The sequence below is a fragment of the Myotis davidii genome, unplaced genomic scaffold, assembly GCF_000327345.1.
Source record: "Myotis davidii unplaced genomic scaffold, ASM32734v1 scaffold73, whole genome shotgun sequence".
Classification (NCBI taxonomy): Eukaryota; Metazoa; Chordata; class Mammalia; order Chiroptera; family Vespertilionidae; genus Myotis; species Myotis davidii.
Genome location: NW_006286675.1, coordinates 446,734 through 460,880, shown reverse-complemented (window position 1 = coordinate 460,880; position 14,147 = coordinate 446,734). Strand labels below are relative to the sequence as shown.

General features: G+C 40.6%; 1 protein-coding gene across 2 annotated transcripts in view; it reads right to left on the bottom strand.

Moving 5' to 3' along the window:
- Positions 1-14,147, bottom strand: part of GRM7 (glutamate receptor, metabotropic 7) — a 758,177-nt gene that overhangs the window by 675,835 nt on the left and 68,195 nt on the right. The gene's annotated exons all lie outside the window — the stretch shown is intronic.

Below are 14,147 nucleotides of genomic sequence, written 5' to 3'. Positions count from 1 at the left end.
AGCAGGAAGTAAATAATAAATTCATGGAGAAAACTACCGATACATTCAGTAACATGGATGGACCTCAAAATCATCATGCTGAGTAAAACAAGCCAAACCAGGAAAAAATAGTACATGCTGCTATTTTTCTAACATTCTAGAAAATGTAAAGTAATGTATAGTAAGACAATGAGAAATGAAGGGATTTCAAAGGGGAATGAGAAAACATGAAGGGTGATCACATAGCTGGTATTGTGACCGTCAGGATGACTTCATGGGTGTGTGTGAGTATGTATATAATTTAATATACTTTATAATTTAATATACTTTATAATTTAACATACTTTAAATATGTACAATGTACTAGTATGGTATATAAATTATGCCTCAATAAAGTGATATAAAGGTCCATCTGTTATCCCTCCATCACCTGCTTCCAAACAAGATGAGCGCTTCCTCCTCATCCTATGTCCCATCAAAACACTGCACATTTATAAAATGCATGCGGTTGTGTTCTATAATTAGTGGCATGCCTGTTTGCTGGATCTCTGTCTTCCTCTCTGCATTGTCAGCTGCATGCAGGGAGAGACTGTGCCCTTTTTATTCACTGTGTTTCCTCAATCCTAGCACCTTGAATGAACGGAGGAAGCATTGATAGTCCCACATGTGCTGGTGAGTGTCTGGAAATAAATCTCCTTTCCTGTCAAGTCAGGGCTTTGAGGGCAGGACAGTAGGGTGCGTCCCGCTGGTGAATGTGAGGAAAGCTGTGCACTGACTGTGCTTTGCTATACTGGTGGGCGATGGGAGGGTGAACAGGGATTGGCATGAGATAGGCCGGAAACAATGCTTTGATTTGAGACGCACTCACAAACCAGTAAAAAAAAAAAAAAAATCTACACAGAAATGAAATACAACTGAAAATGTAAGATGTTCTGCTTGCGGGACACCAAAGAACAATGCTTACATTTTACATTTGGCCTTGGAAATGCAAGTGCGGGTGGGGGGGGCGGGTGGTGGCTTCTGTGCCTATTCAGATGCAGCCCCCAGGGGACACCCGCTTTGGAAGGAAGTGATGTCACACATCACACTGGGTTCCCCCGCCATCCAGCTACATTCTGAGCTCACTGCCCTCGGAAAGCTGGCAGGGTTAGCCCCTTCACTGAGACGGAGAGTTCGGAGTCCTTGGAAAGAGTCCTGCAGCTGGGAGATTAATGTTCGATGGAAACAGCTCCTGAGATAAAAGCAAGAGTGAGTCTTTCTGAAAACTTTTAGGATTGCACGTGGTGGCAGTCCCAAAATGTAATACCAGGGTCCAAAGGTTCTATTAAAAAGATGCTCAGAGGGTCACTTAAAGCATCTGGAATGCATGCCCTACCATGGAAAATAAAATTCTAGTGAGCAAATTCTTACACTATATCAATACATGTAAATGGAAGGTTAAATAATCATCTAGCTATGTTTAGATATTCAGTTTGATGCAATCTTGATGTTATTCTAAACAGCATTTTTATGAAGCCATCATTACATGTCATCTTAATTGAATTTATATTTATTTAGCCAAAGTGTTCGGTATCACAGGTTTGCACGTTGTAATTTAAGATATAATCAATGCCTGCCTTCAAGTATTAGCCTCTCCCTTCAAGTAGCATTCCCTGCCCCCTATGCTACTGGAACAAAACATAGTAACCTACTTAAATAATATAAAAGAAATTCTGTGATTTAATGCTTAATTGAAAGCTATGAACATTATTTCAAGAGTTTCTGAGAGAAGAGAGAGAGATCTGTGAACAGCACTGAATAGGTAACTACATAGAAGAGGCTGGGATCCTTGAAGGATTCTAGGAATTGGGGAGGTGATGTAAGATAGAGCACCCACAGAGAAACAGGAGGAAGGGGATGAGAGAGATACTAGGAAAAGCTCTCAGGCTTCTTACTTGTTTAAAAAATATATATTGTGGTGCCTGAGTTTGTCCCAAGTCTCAGAGAAAAAATATATGAGGGTAAGAGGGCTTCTCTGCAATAATGACCTAATCTGAATCAGAAACCACTGCAGGACCGAGGAGGCTTAACAGGAGCACACTCCTCCCGCCTCCCACCAGTGCTCACGGCAGACATTCTTTACACACGATGAGCCGGTTCACTGTGGACCTCAGCCCTGGCCTCCCCGGGCATACTGTGTTCAGTGGCATAGACTGGTTTGATTTGTTTCTGAATCTATTTGTATGCTTTCCTAAACGTCTGTAGTGAGAGATCCTCTAGCATTGTATTAAATTTCCAAATGGAATGAGTCTTTAGTAATGATCTTAAAATTAACCTGGGGTAGGGCTCATGAAATAATAGATATTACTTTTTCTCTACCTTGTGATGAGAGCAAATGTCATATCATGTATTTCAGAAATGTCACCACAAAAAATCCAGTGAGGGTCTTACTTCATAATTCCAATGGCCAAATCTTTGAGGAAAAGGATGCCATTCTATTCTTAAATAATATTACATGTAGTATTATTACTTAAAGTTGCTTGAAGGTTTTTTAATGTTAACTCTAATAGGCCAAGCAGAAGGCTTAATTTATATGAAGAGGAGGGTCACTTAGCCAAGAGCCACAGATACTATCAATGAAAGGAAATAATTTTAATATGTTCTGGGCAATTTTACAAGTTCTAGACAAGGTTCTTTGTATGTTCATATACCTTAAAATCACTGTAAAAACACTGTGAAGAGAATATTATTAGCCCCATTTTATAGATGAGGAGACCAAGGCTAATCAAGATTAAAGAGAAAAAAAAAGACTATCAAGGTAAATTTAAGTCATCCAACCTTAATCTGATATTTATAGATAGAAAAGCCTAATATGCTAAGTGTCACTATAACATGCAGTGACCACCAGACACTCTGACCAGTAGGTTAACTTGCTGCTGGGGTCCCCGGGCTGGGATAGGGAACCGGGCATGGGTGGCAGTGGATGCGGCCCCTTTCCCAGGGGGGCTGAGGGCTGGCTCCCTCCTCAGGGCCGGCGGCCAACCTCCCGGGTCCCTCCCCCTTCTCTTCCCCTGGCCAGCAGTCCCCAATCAGCCAGCTGCCCGCCCTCCATGGTGGTGATTGGTCCCTCCCCCTGGCCGGCAGGCCCCAATTGCCTGATTTGGGCCTGCCAGCCAATCTCCCAGTCCCTCCCCACAGCCGCCAGGTCCTGATCGCCTGGGCTGGGATGGGGAACTGAGGGTGGGTGGTGGTGGACACGGTCGGCGGGGAAGGAGAAGGGGGGAGGTGGGGAACCATGCTATGGCAGCGTGTGGACAGATAGGGAAGGAGGAGGGGGTGAGGCAGGGAGGCAGGGAGATAGGGAACCTGATCAGCTCTGATTGCCGGCCAGGCCTAGGGACCCCACCCGTGCATGAATTTTGTGCACCGAGCCTCTAGTTCCATCATACTATCCCTGTGAAAGACTATTACTGGCTAAAATTCACAGATTGGATAGGGTTGCTCAGATGGTAAGCAATGGAGCTAGAATCTGAACTCTGGGTTTAGCCAAAGCTCTTTATTAGTATGCACTGCTGCCTCTTACAGGGTGGTGAAATCCTAAAAGGGAATCCACTTACAAGTATTCAGGCCTTATTCAAGTGACTCTATGTGATAAGATAAGGAGAAAAAATCCATTCTCTTAAGGAATCAAACAGCAAACACACATTGAACCTTACTAGAAGTTAGTTGCAGAAAATGATACAAGTTTAAATTTTTCAATATACCATCACCCTCCACCAGAAGCACATTTCAATTTTTGCTTAATATCCTGTCTTTAGTTAATAATTACAAGAGTCTCAATTATGGATTTCTTTTAATATTGCCTGATACCATGCTTAGCATGTTACATTAAATATCTCATTTAGTCCTCAAAACCAGCCTATTGGGTCTATAATTTCTTCATGCACATCAAGGGAGCAATCCAGAAAGCCCGAAGACACAGGTACCAACCTGCCTAGTTAGGAGTGGGTTAATAGATTAAGAGTAAGGAGCACAGCAATTCTGGCCTACAAACACCCTGGAAGTTAATCACTTTCCTTTCATGTGAATGCCACAGTTCTGAGACTATTCAGCAGTAACCTGTTGTTGTGTAAGGCATCGTTTTGGACCAAATGTGGGGAATGTGATATGAAAAGGAGCCCAGTGTCCTGTAGTTGTCGTGCAAAAGAAGCAGGATCCATGGACAGTGTGTGTGGATGAAACATGGGATCGATATTTAGGCTGCTGCACATGATCAGAGTTGAAAGGATGGGGGGAAAAAAGGAGGGGGTAAAAGGTCAAGAGATGGTGAGTAATTTAGCAAAGAGCCTGCTTCCTTCCATCGTGTAAAGTTGTTGCTAGATGCTGGGCTGCCAGGGCTGTACGTTTCGGCACCTCCTACATCTAGATCTTGCTAATGAAAGGTAAGCTGAGGTCAATGAATGTCACTTCCGGGTTGAGGTGATTGAGAACAGAGCCTTCTATACCATCTTCTCCTCTGTTTTCCAGCTACATTCTAAAGGCTTTGAGGCCCTCGGAAATGGCAGCGTCAGGACATAGAAGAAGCCAGATCTCTAATTCACTGCATGGAGAAAAGCCATCAGCAAATCAAAAACACCATGTTGGATCACTATGTGAACAAGAAGTAAACATTTGGTTTTTATGTTAAGTCACTAACAAATAAAGATTTGTTGTTACACCAGCTCTCATTACCCTCACTAATACAGTGTAGAAATGTGAATCTTCTTTATTTCATTAAGAACAGATGGTGTATTGTGTGGCCTGTTATCCGTTGTCATTGGAATTCTGCATCATGACTACATTGAGGAAATCCACAGGGAACCGTGAAATGTCATTTTAACTATGAGAGTGTTGGTAATAGCGCGATAGAGGAAGGAACATCATATGGTACCATTACTTCAATTCTGTATGCTCACATACTCCCAATCCTGGCTAGGATGGAATACTGGAATATGTGATGAGGACTAGATTCACCCTGCTATCCAAAATATTAAAACATGAAGAGGAGAAGGAGAGGGAGAGGGAGAGGAAAGAAAAACAGAAGACATATGAAGCGAATTTTCAAGAAACTGAATATCAGGCAATAAAGGTCCGTGATTCCTAAGAGATATTAAACAATTGTGGCGAGACCTGGGATTGCCCCAGCTTACTGAGTTGGTAGAATTTTCAGACCACAGAGCAGGGAGGGGAAATAAGATGAGGCTTGGCAATCTCCTTGAATGGAGGAAATAGAGCTGAGAGGCTGGAAAGATAAGGCTGCTTGAGTTGACAGAACAGAAAACTAGAAAGGAGAGATCTTCAAAGAGGCCTACTTGAGTGTTTATCAGAGTATTGATGAGACCAGACCAGTCATGTGAAGAAATCATTAGAAAGCAGGAAAAGAAGGTTAATGATTAGTGGTACACACAGGGTGGAACAGTGCCAACTCCCACTACTGGGACTAGAAAACCACATGATGCATGGGATACTGGGTACATAACTCAGAAGGACTTGCCTCAGTTGTGTGGAATACTTAGCCCTACACTAAAAGTGATCCTAGAAGAAAACTAAAAAAAATATTTGAATTCTTAAGACAGAAACAGATTGGAGCAATAGAAAATATTTGACAAGGTGTTAAAACTAAAGATATCAATAATCATTAATAAAGAACCCTGAGGGGTTTCCAGCCAAAGTCGATTTCAGAGCACAGAAATTTACCAGACCTAAAAAAGATAATTTTACAATGATAAAGGGATCAATTTATCAAACAGACATAATAGTCCTAAATGTCTATGCAAAAAACAAACAAACAAAGCAAAAACTACAGATCTACAAAATGCATGAAGCAAAACAGTCAAAAGAGTAAGTTGATAGAAAAATCGGTAAGGATGTACTAGATTTTTACAACACTATCAACTAACTTGATGTAATTAACATTTATCTCTCACACACCCCCCCACACACGGAACATTTATCAATATAGATCATATTCTGGACTGCAAAACAAACAAACAAACAAAAACACAAAAAAACCCACGTATGCACACAAGAAACAAGCCTCAGGATGTTTCAGGTTGTACAAATGGGAAACCAATAACAGGAAGGTCTCTAAACCCCCTCCAGAAACTTGTTAATTTTAACACACTTGTAAATAACTGATGAGCAAAAGAAGAAATCAAAAAGGAAGTTTATATTTTGAATTAAATTTCAATGAAAAGAAAAGTCATCAGCATTTGTGAAATGCCACTAAAGCAGTCCTTAAGAGGAAATTTATAGCAGTGCATGCCTATATTGGAAAAAGAAGAAAGATCTTAAATCAATTACCTCAGGTTTCACATTAAGAGACTAGAATAAAAGAGAAAATTATACCCGAAGTAAACAGTCCCAAGCTCATTTTATGAGGCCAGCATTATCTTACTTCCAGAATCAGATAGATATTACAAAGAAAGAAAATTATAGGCCAATAACCCTAATGAGCATAGATGCAAAAATCCTAAACAAAATATTAGCAAACTGAATTTAGCAATACATTAAAAAGATCACATTCCATAATCGAGTAGGATGTATTCCTGGAATGTAAAGTTGGTACAATACTGGCAAATCAATTATTGTGATATACCACATAAAAAAATTATCATAAAATTATATGATCATATAAAGAGATGCAGAGGAAGCATTTAGATGCAGCCATTTATGATAAAAACTCTCAGCAAAGTGGGAATAAATGGTACATATCTCAACACAATAAAGGCCAAATGTGACAAAGCTACAGCTAACATCATACTCAAAGGGAAAAATCTAAAAGCATTTTCCTTAAGACCAGGAACAAGACAGGGATGCCCATTTTCACCACTCTTCTTCAACACAGTACTGGAAGTCCTAGCCACAGCAAGCAGACAAGAAGAAGAAATAAGAAGCTTCCAAATTGGAAAGGAAATAGTAAAACTGTCATTATTTGCAGATGACATGATATTGTAAATAGAGAACCCAAAAGACTCTAAAAAATCAAACAAAAAAAAACCCCCAAAAAAACAAAAACAAAAGCAAAAACCTATTAGAACTGATAAATTCAGTAAAACAGCAGGATATAAACAAATATTCAGAAATTGGTTGCTTTTTTTATACACCGATACACAGAATATGCAGATGCCACAGCGGCCAACGGGTTGCTGAGATCCTAGAACTACTCTTGTTCCAGGGCAGAGGCACAGCTGGCCAGGAGCGGGAGTTCAGGGAGAACTTGTCAGCATGGTTTTAGGTAGTTGCCCCATATCTTGTCTTCGCATAAAGATGATATGACTGTCTAATAGGTGCAGGGCCTTTAACACAGGCTGTACCTTGCACCATCATTATTGTGACATATTGTAAAAGGAACAACACACTTGGATTGAATTCAGTCTCATATACGTTGTCAGAAGGTATCCCAATGCTTTTTTTTCCTGCATGTGAAAGCAAGAAGAAACCAGATTCTTCCAAAAAAATTTTTGATTTGTGAATCTTTGAATGGTTGTAAAAATGATTAAACATTTCTTGTCAAAGGTGACTACCAAAAGTTGAAAGATAATATTAAAACATCTTGGTTAGAATTATAGTCACCACTTAAAACGTAAGATCTAATTGAAAAAAAAATGTTTGTGGAAGCAAGCACAAATTTATCTTGAAAATTAAAAAAAAACATTGATAATTTTATCAAAATTAAGTATTTAATATGTTCCCAAATACTTTATATTTTATTATAGTTTATTTTCTGTTTGATTTATCTTATGGGTTGTTTATTTTATTTTTATTATCACTATTTAAGTTGAAGAAGAATATATAAATTTTACCAAGCTCCATTTGGATCTCCTCCAGTTTACCATAGGGTGGCACTTCATGGTATATATACATATATATACCATGAAGTGAAACTGTTATATATATATGTATATGTATGTATGTATGTGTGTATATATATATATATATATATATATATACCATGAAGTGAAACTGTTAAATATATATGTATATGTATGTATGTGTGTGTGTATATATATATATATATATATATACCATGAAGTGAAACTGTAAGCAGTGACACCCTAGTATATGAGCAACAATTTAATATTCATAGCTAGATACTTTGTTCTAAATTTAAAGGGGGCAGAAACCAGAAGTCACCCTTAGCCTGTTGATTAGGTAAATATTCAATTTAAGATTATATAGTCTCTAGACCACACACACAAAAACATAAATGCCAGGATAATGATGGCATTTGAGGTCTGTAATTTCTCCTGGCAACGCAGCCCTTAGGGCAGCAATTGCTGGTGTTTTATGCATTAATTGCCTGCCATGGAGCTTTTTGAGACAGAACAGAAATTAATTTCCTACAGCTCACTATTGTAAAACATTTTTCATGACACTATAAACTCTAAATATTTATAAATATGGAATAAGTATGCTTTCAATTTAAGTGCAGCATAATCTATAGCTCTGAGCCCAAAATAACATTGTGTATAACTCTGGTTATTAAAAACAAAAAGTCCCAGCTTTACTTAATTTTTGCTATTTGTTCCTCTGCCCACTTAAAAAAAAATCTACCCTATGAAGCCAATCCCAAATATTCTGTAGCTGAAAAACCAGATTTATTGATTGATGGTGAGAGGTGGATGACTCACAAAATTAGGAGGTATGACAAGTGGGTATTCCTGGTAACAACTCCTTTACAGATTTTTTTTTTGGTTGAGTATGAATCACATTACATTTTTTTAATTTTAGTTGGAATTTCCTCATCCCTAGAAGGAAGGTGTGCATTACATATTTATGGTGTTCCCTTGTGCATCATGTGATTTTGTGATCCAATTTAACTTGCCGCAGAAACTAAATATTAAAACGTATAGAATCCTAGCAGTTCTTTTAGCCATAAATTCAAAGATAGTGTGAGGGAGTTTAGTTTATATCCTGAGTTGTTTTTATTTTATGCCATGCTGCCTACTAATAAATCAACAGCAAGTGCTATGGTAAGAATTCTATAATATTATGGGATATCAGTAGATCTTGGGATTGGGAGTTGGTTTGACCTTCACTGGTTTTTAGACTTAACTTTATGGCTTGCTAGCTGTTTCATCTCCCATTACCTCCTGTCCCCTTCATTGTTTTTTCAGGAATTGTTTAACACTGAACAAAAGCTTCATGGTACAGAATTTCCTAGAAGTGGCCCACATTTAAACAGCAGAATTTCAATTAAGAAACTTGAGAATGGGCCACACTCACATGCCCTGCTGATATGTCCCTCTCCCCGCTTCCTTCTCCTCTTGACTGCCTTGTGATTAAAGTGACTTTTGTCAATGGTATCAATGCTTATCTCTCCTAGGCTGTCTTATTATTTTTAAACTAGAGGCCTGGTGCACGAAATTCATGCTGGGGGTTGGGGGGGGGTGCGTCCCTCAGCCTGGCCTGCACCCTCTCGTAATCCGGGACTGCTAACTCCTAACCTCTTGACTGCCTGACTGCCTGATCGCCCCTAACCACTGGCCGGCCTGCCTGATTGCCCCTAACTGCCTCTGCCTCAGCCCCCACCACTATGGCTACATCCAGAAGGAAGCATGGATGGAGTGTTTGTGTGAACTAATATAAATTCAAAGTAAACATCATTACATAAAAGGGTACGGGTTTTTTTTTTCAATAATTTTATTCATTTCAAACGGGCTGAATCCAGCCCGCGGGCCGTAGTTTGCCCACGGCTGTTCTAGGACAAATGGGAAACAAAGGTATGGAGTGACAGCTGGCCTGGAAGAAATTTTACAAATCCACAGACTCTTATCTTTGCCGATTCACATATTAATTTTGGACAAGCACATGAGAAAATGTCATGAGTGTGACTTCTTTTGTCATTTTTTGATACTGGTTGGTGTCCTTCAACAAACTGGCCATTTAGAATTCAGCAAAGTAAGAAAGCGGAACTTTGCAAATGCTAACTCACAAAGCACTATAAAACATGATAAACCTAAGCAATTCAATTCAAAATGGTAAATTAAGAGGGAAAATGCAGTCAACTTAATTTGATAATACTAGATGATACATGAAGCCTCTCAAAAAATCCATGAAATCAAAGCTGAAAGGACTTGCTAAATATAAAGGAAGGTCAACTATCCCATTTCTTTTAGCTCCTAAATGTGTGGGAAGCAGTAGAGCAAGTGCTTAGGACACTGCACGCACCTGATCATGGAGTCAGACAGTCTAATTTGGCTGAACAGATGGATAACTGTGAGATCATAGGCAAATTCTTAACTCTTCTCTTCCTCAGTGTCTTTATCTGTAAAATGGGGATATCATGGGTACTCACTTCTTTTTAAAAAAAAATTTTTAAATGTATTTTATTGATTTCAGAGAGGGAGGGAGAGGGAGAGAGAGCTAGAAACATCAATGATGAAAGAGAATCATTGATTGGCTGCCTCCTGCACACTCCCTACTGGGGATCAAGCCCGCAACCTGGGCATGTGCCCTTGACTGGAATCGAACCTGGGATCCTTCAGTTCGCAGGCCAATGCTCTATCCACTGAGCCAAACCAGCTAGGGTGGTACTTACTTCTTAAAGGCTTTGTGAGTACTAACTAAATCTATTCATGAACAAGAGGCACATTGTCTACATAGCAGGTGTTCAATAAGTGATAGTGTTGTTGATGATAGTAACCATGATAGCAATGATGCCACATATCTTTTTTTGTAATTATATTGTGACCAGAGGCCCAGTGCACAAATTTTTGCAAGGGTGGGATCCCTCAGCCCGGCCAGGGACCAGGGGGAGGGGCCACAGGAGGTTGGCTGGTCAGCCCGCCCAGATTGGGGCTGACTGGGGCTGGCTGTGGGGGGTAGGGTGGGGGGACCACAGGAGGTGGGCCAGCCATGGGAGGTTGGCTGTGGGAGCGCACTGACCACCAAGGGGCAGCTCCTGCATTGAGAAGCTGCCCCCTGGTGGTCAGTGCACATCATAGCAACTGGTCGTTCGCTCGTTTGGTCGCTTAGGCTTTATATATACAGATTATACATAATATATGCTACATCTTGTTCTGAGATGAGCACAGCCTCTCTTGCAAACCATCAAATGGCTCACTGAGTACTAATATTTCCACCAGCTCATTTAGGAAACATCTAGGAGCAAATGGGGAACAAGAACTGAATTAAGATGAGCACTTCTGGCTCTCGAAGGGATGGTCCCCGTGTACTTCCTGGTGAGAGAGAACTTTCAATGGTTGCCAATCAGGATCATTCCCTTGTTGGCTCAAACTAACCTCAGGTTCATTTACTACAGGAGATGTAGTAACATCAAGAAAACAACAACTGAGCCAGTGGTGTGGGGTTTCCAGCAGAAGCCACAAGGATTCTCTTTCTGGAATCCCAGGAAATCAGCCAAGCTCAATTTGTGTAAGAAGTTCAGGTGCACACTTTGCTTTCTCAAAACACGCTCCCTTCCGAGAACCACCAAGAGATTCCACATCATTTACTTCTTTCCCATTTACCATTATTTTGATGCGGTGGATTCCCCAATTGTAAAACATGAGGAAAATATTCAATCAGAAAAACAGCTAGAAGTGATTTAGGATAATTGATATTCAGTGGCTCAATCTCAAATCTAGCTTCAGTTCTTATGTTACACAAGAGATTTTTCAGATTCCTGCATAGTTTGGCAGAAGACAATAAAAACCACGATTTTCTCACTTTTTTCTGAAGTTTCATTATACCACTAAGTAATATGTTCAATATTCCCTGGAAATATATAATGAACTTTACCTGGTGTGTTCATCATTTGCCTCTGACTAAAATATCCAAGTGACTAAGAGTTAACTGTAAGGAAATCATTACGGATATGAGCAAAGAATGTTAGTTAATTGTAAGGAAATCATGACTATGAGCAAAGGGTGTTCACCAGAGCACTGTTTAGAATTCAGGAAAATGAAAACCGCAAATACATATACACATAACCAGTAGGAAATAGAAGAGAAAAAAAAATGAAGTATCTACTACTACATGGGCTACTGTGCAACAACTGAGACAATGATGTAGAAACACATAGAATGTTGTGAAGAGGGGCTCATGGTTCTGTTTAAAGTTGAAACAATAATACACACACCAACATTAAATTCAGTAACTTACCAGTTATTATTCTGGCTCCACCCAGGAGAGAAAAAAAAACGTAGTTTTAGCTTTGAAATTTTAAATAAAATAATTAACTATGACAGGGGATTAATTTAATGAAAGAATGGCTAGTGACAAGTAAAGCAAACTCTAAAAAATATAGAGACAGCAGATGTGAGGAATAGCTACTAACCCCCAGCTGTGAAAGGAGTCTTCCTCTGACCCCACAGGGCTGAGGCTCAGGCCAGGCTGGAGAACGCACAGCATACTGGATGGTACAGAAGTTGCTGTGCTTCCTAGTGGTGAAATGTTCAGGATATATGCCCTCTGTGACATGTGGAAATACACCTTCTAGGGTTCCAGGAAAGCTGCTCCTGACATGTTTCTCACCTGAGACACTCTACTGCAAAACTTCTTTTAAAAAAGAAATATATCTATATATATAAAAGGCTAAGTGTCCGTCCGACCGTCTGACCATCTGACTGATAGCTATTGTGTGCACTGACCACCAGGGGGCAGATGCTCAACATAGGAGCTTCCAAGCTGTGGTGACTTGGCAGCAGCTGTTCTTGGGTGACACACCTGGAACCAGAGGGTAGGGAGCCCCATTCTGGGGTGCGTCACCTGAGAACTGCCCTCTCACAATCCAGGACCCCTCAGGGGATGTCGTAGAGCTGGTTTTGGCCTGATCCTCGCAGGCCAGGCTGAAGGACCCCACCTTCTGGAGGAACCCCATTCACTCTGCAGACAACCTTTGAGCCACAGGTGTGGCTGGCTGGGAAGGGATGGCGGGAGGTTGGCTCCAGAGCGTGTCCAGCCCATCTTGCCCAGTCCTGCCCTGCTGGCCACCTTCTAATTAATTTCCTTTCGATGTGCACGAATCCATGCACCAGGTCACTAATTAATATATATATAAAATTTCAGAGAGGAAGGGAGCAGGAGAGAGAGATAGAAACATCAATGATGAGAGAGAAACATTGATAGCCTGCCTCCTGTACACACGCTCCTGGGGATCGAGCCTACACATGGGCATGTGTCCGGATGGGGAATCGAACTGTGACCTCCTGGTTCATAGATCGAGGCTCAACTCCTGAACCATGCCGGCAGGGCTACAAAACTTCTTGACCAGAGGTGCTGGGAGAAGCTGTTGGCTGCTGTGTGCTGCAGACGCCACCTTGGGAGAGGTTGAGGGCACTGCGGGAGCAGGACACGGAGCAAGCCCTCAGAGCTGCAGGAGCCGGTGCAGGAGAAGCCCTGAGGGATGGAGAAATTGCATGCATTGCAGAGCCGGGTGCTGGGAAAATCACAGATGCTGCAGAGTCGGCCAACAGGAGCCCTCCAAGCAAGCACACCAGCACCCGGAAGCAGAACCTTTCCTTCTGTAACATCCCTCCAGCGCCATCTATTAGTAAAGCCTAATATCACACCCAGCAGCCAAAGCAAACACTATTTAAAGGGCCCTTAGACATTTCCACAGAGCAGATAAAAAATGGGTGAAGTTAGCGGAGATAGGCAATAAATAAAAACCTAGAACGGAGAGTATATATTAAAACGCTAACAATGGATCTCCTTGAGCGGGAAATTATAGGTTAATTTCACATTTTTCTTGGAGCACTGCCATATTTCTGTAATTAAATGTAAATAAAGAGATTTCCTTTGTTAAAAAACAAAACAAAACTAACAACTCAGCTACCCAAAAAACTTAATATCCATTCAATGACTTTTACTTTATATTTAATTACAGTATAAAGTGTAAGCACAAGAGCAATGTAGATACCGCACATTTAAGGGCCTAATTGTTCTTTCTCATTTTGTGGGATCAAGAGGATAGGACCATTGACTTTTCTCTCTCAAGTTCTCTTCGTCTGTTTCCTAAAACACTTTTTCACTGGAGGAATAATGCAGATCAAGTTCTCGTCCCCCACACCAGCTGCTTCATGTATGTTTTAGGTGCATTAGTAAGTGCTTCTGGGGAGAATAGGTGCAGAAGAAATAAGTTTGGGAAATGATTTAAAAGGGAGAAGGTCCACATATTACTGAGATTCTCAGAACTTTAAAAT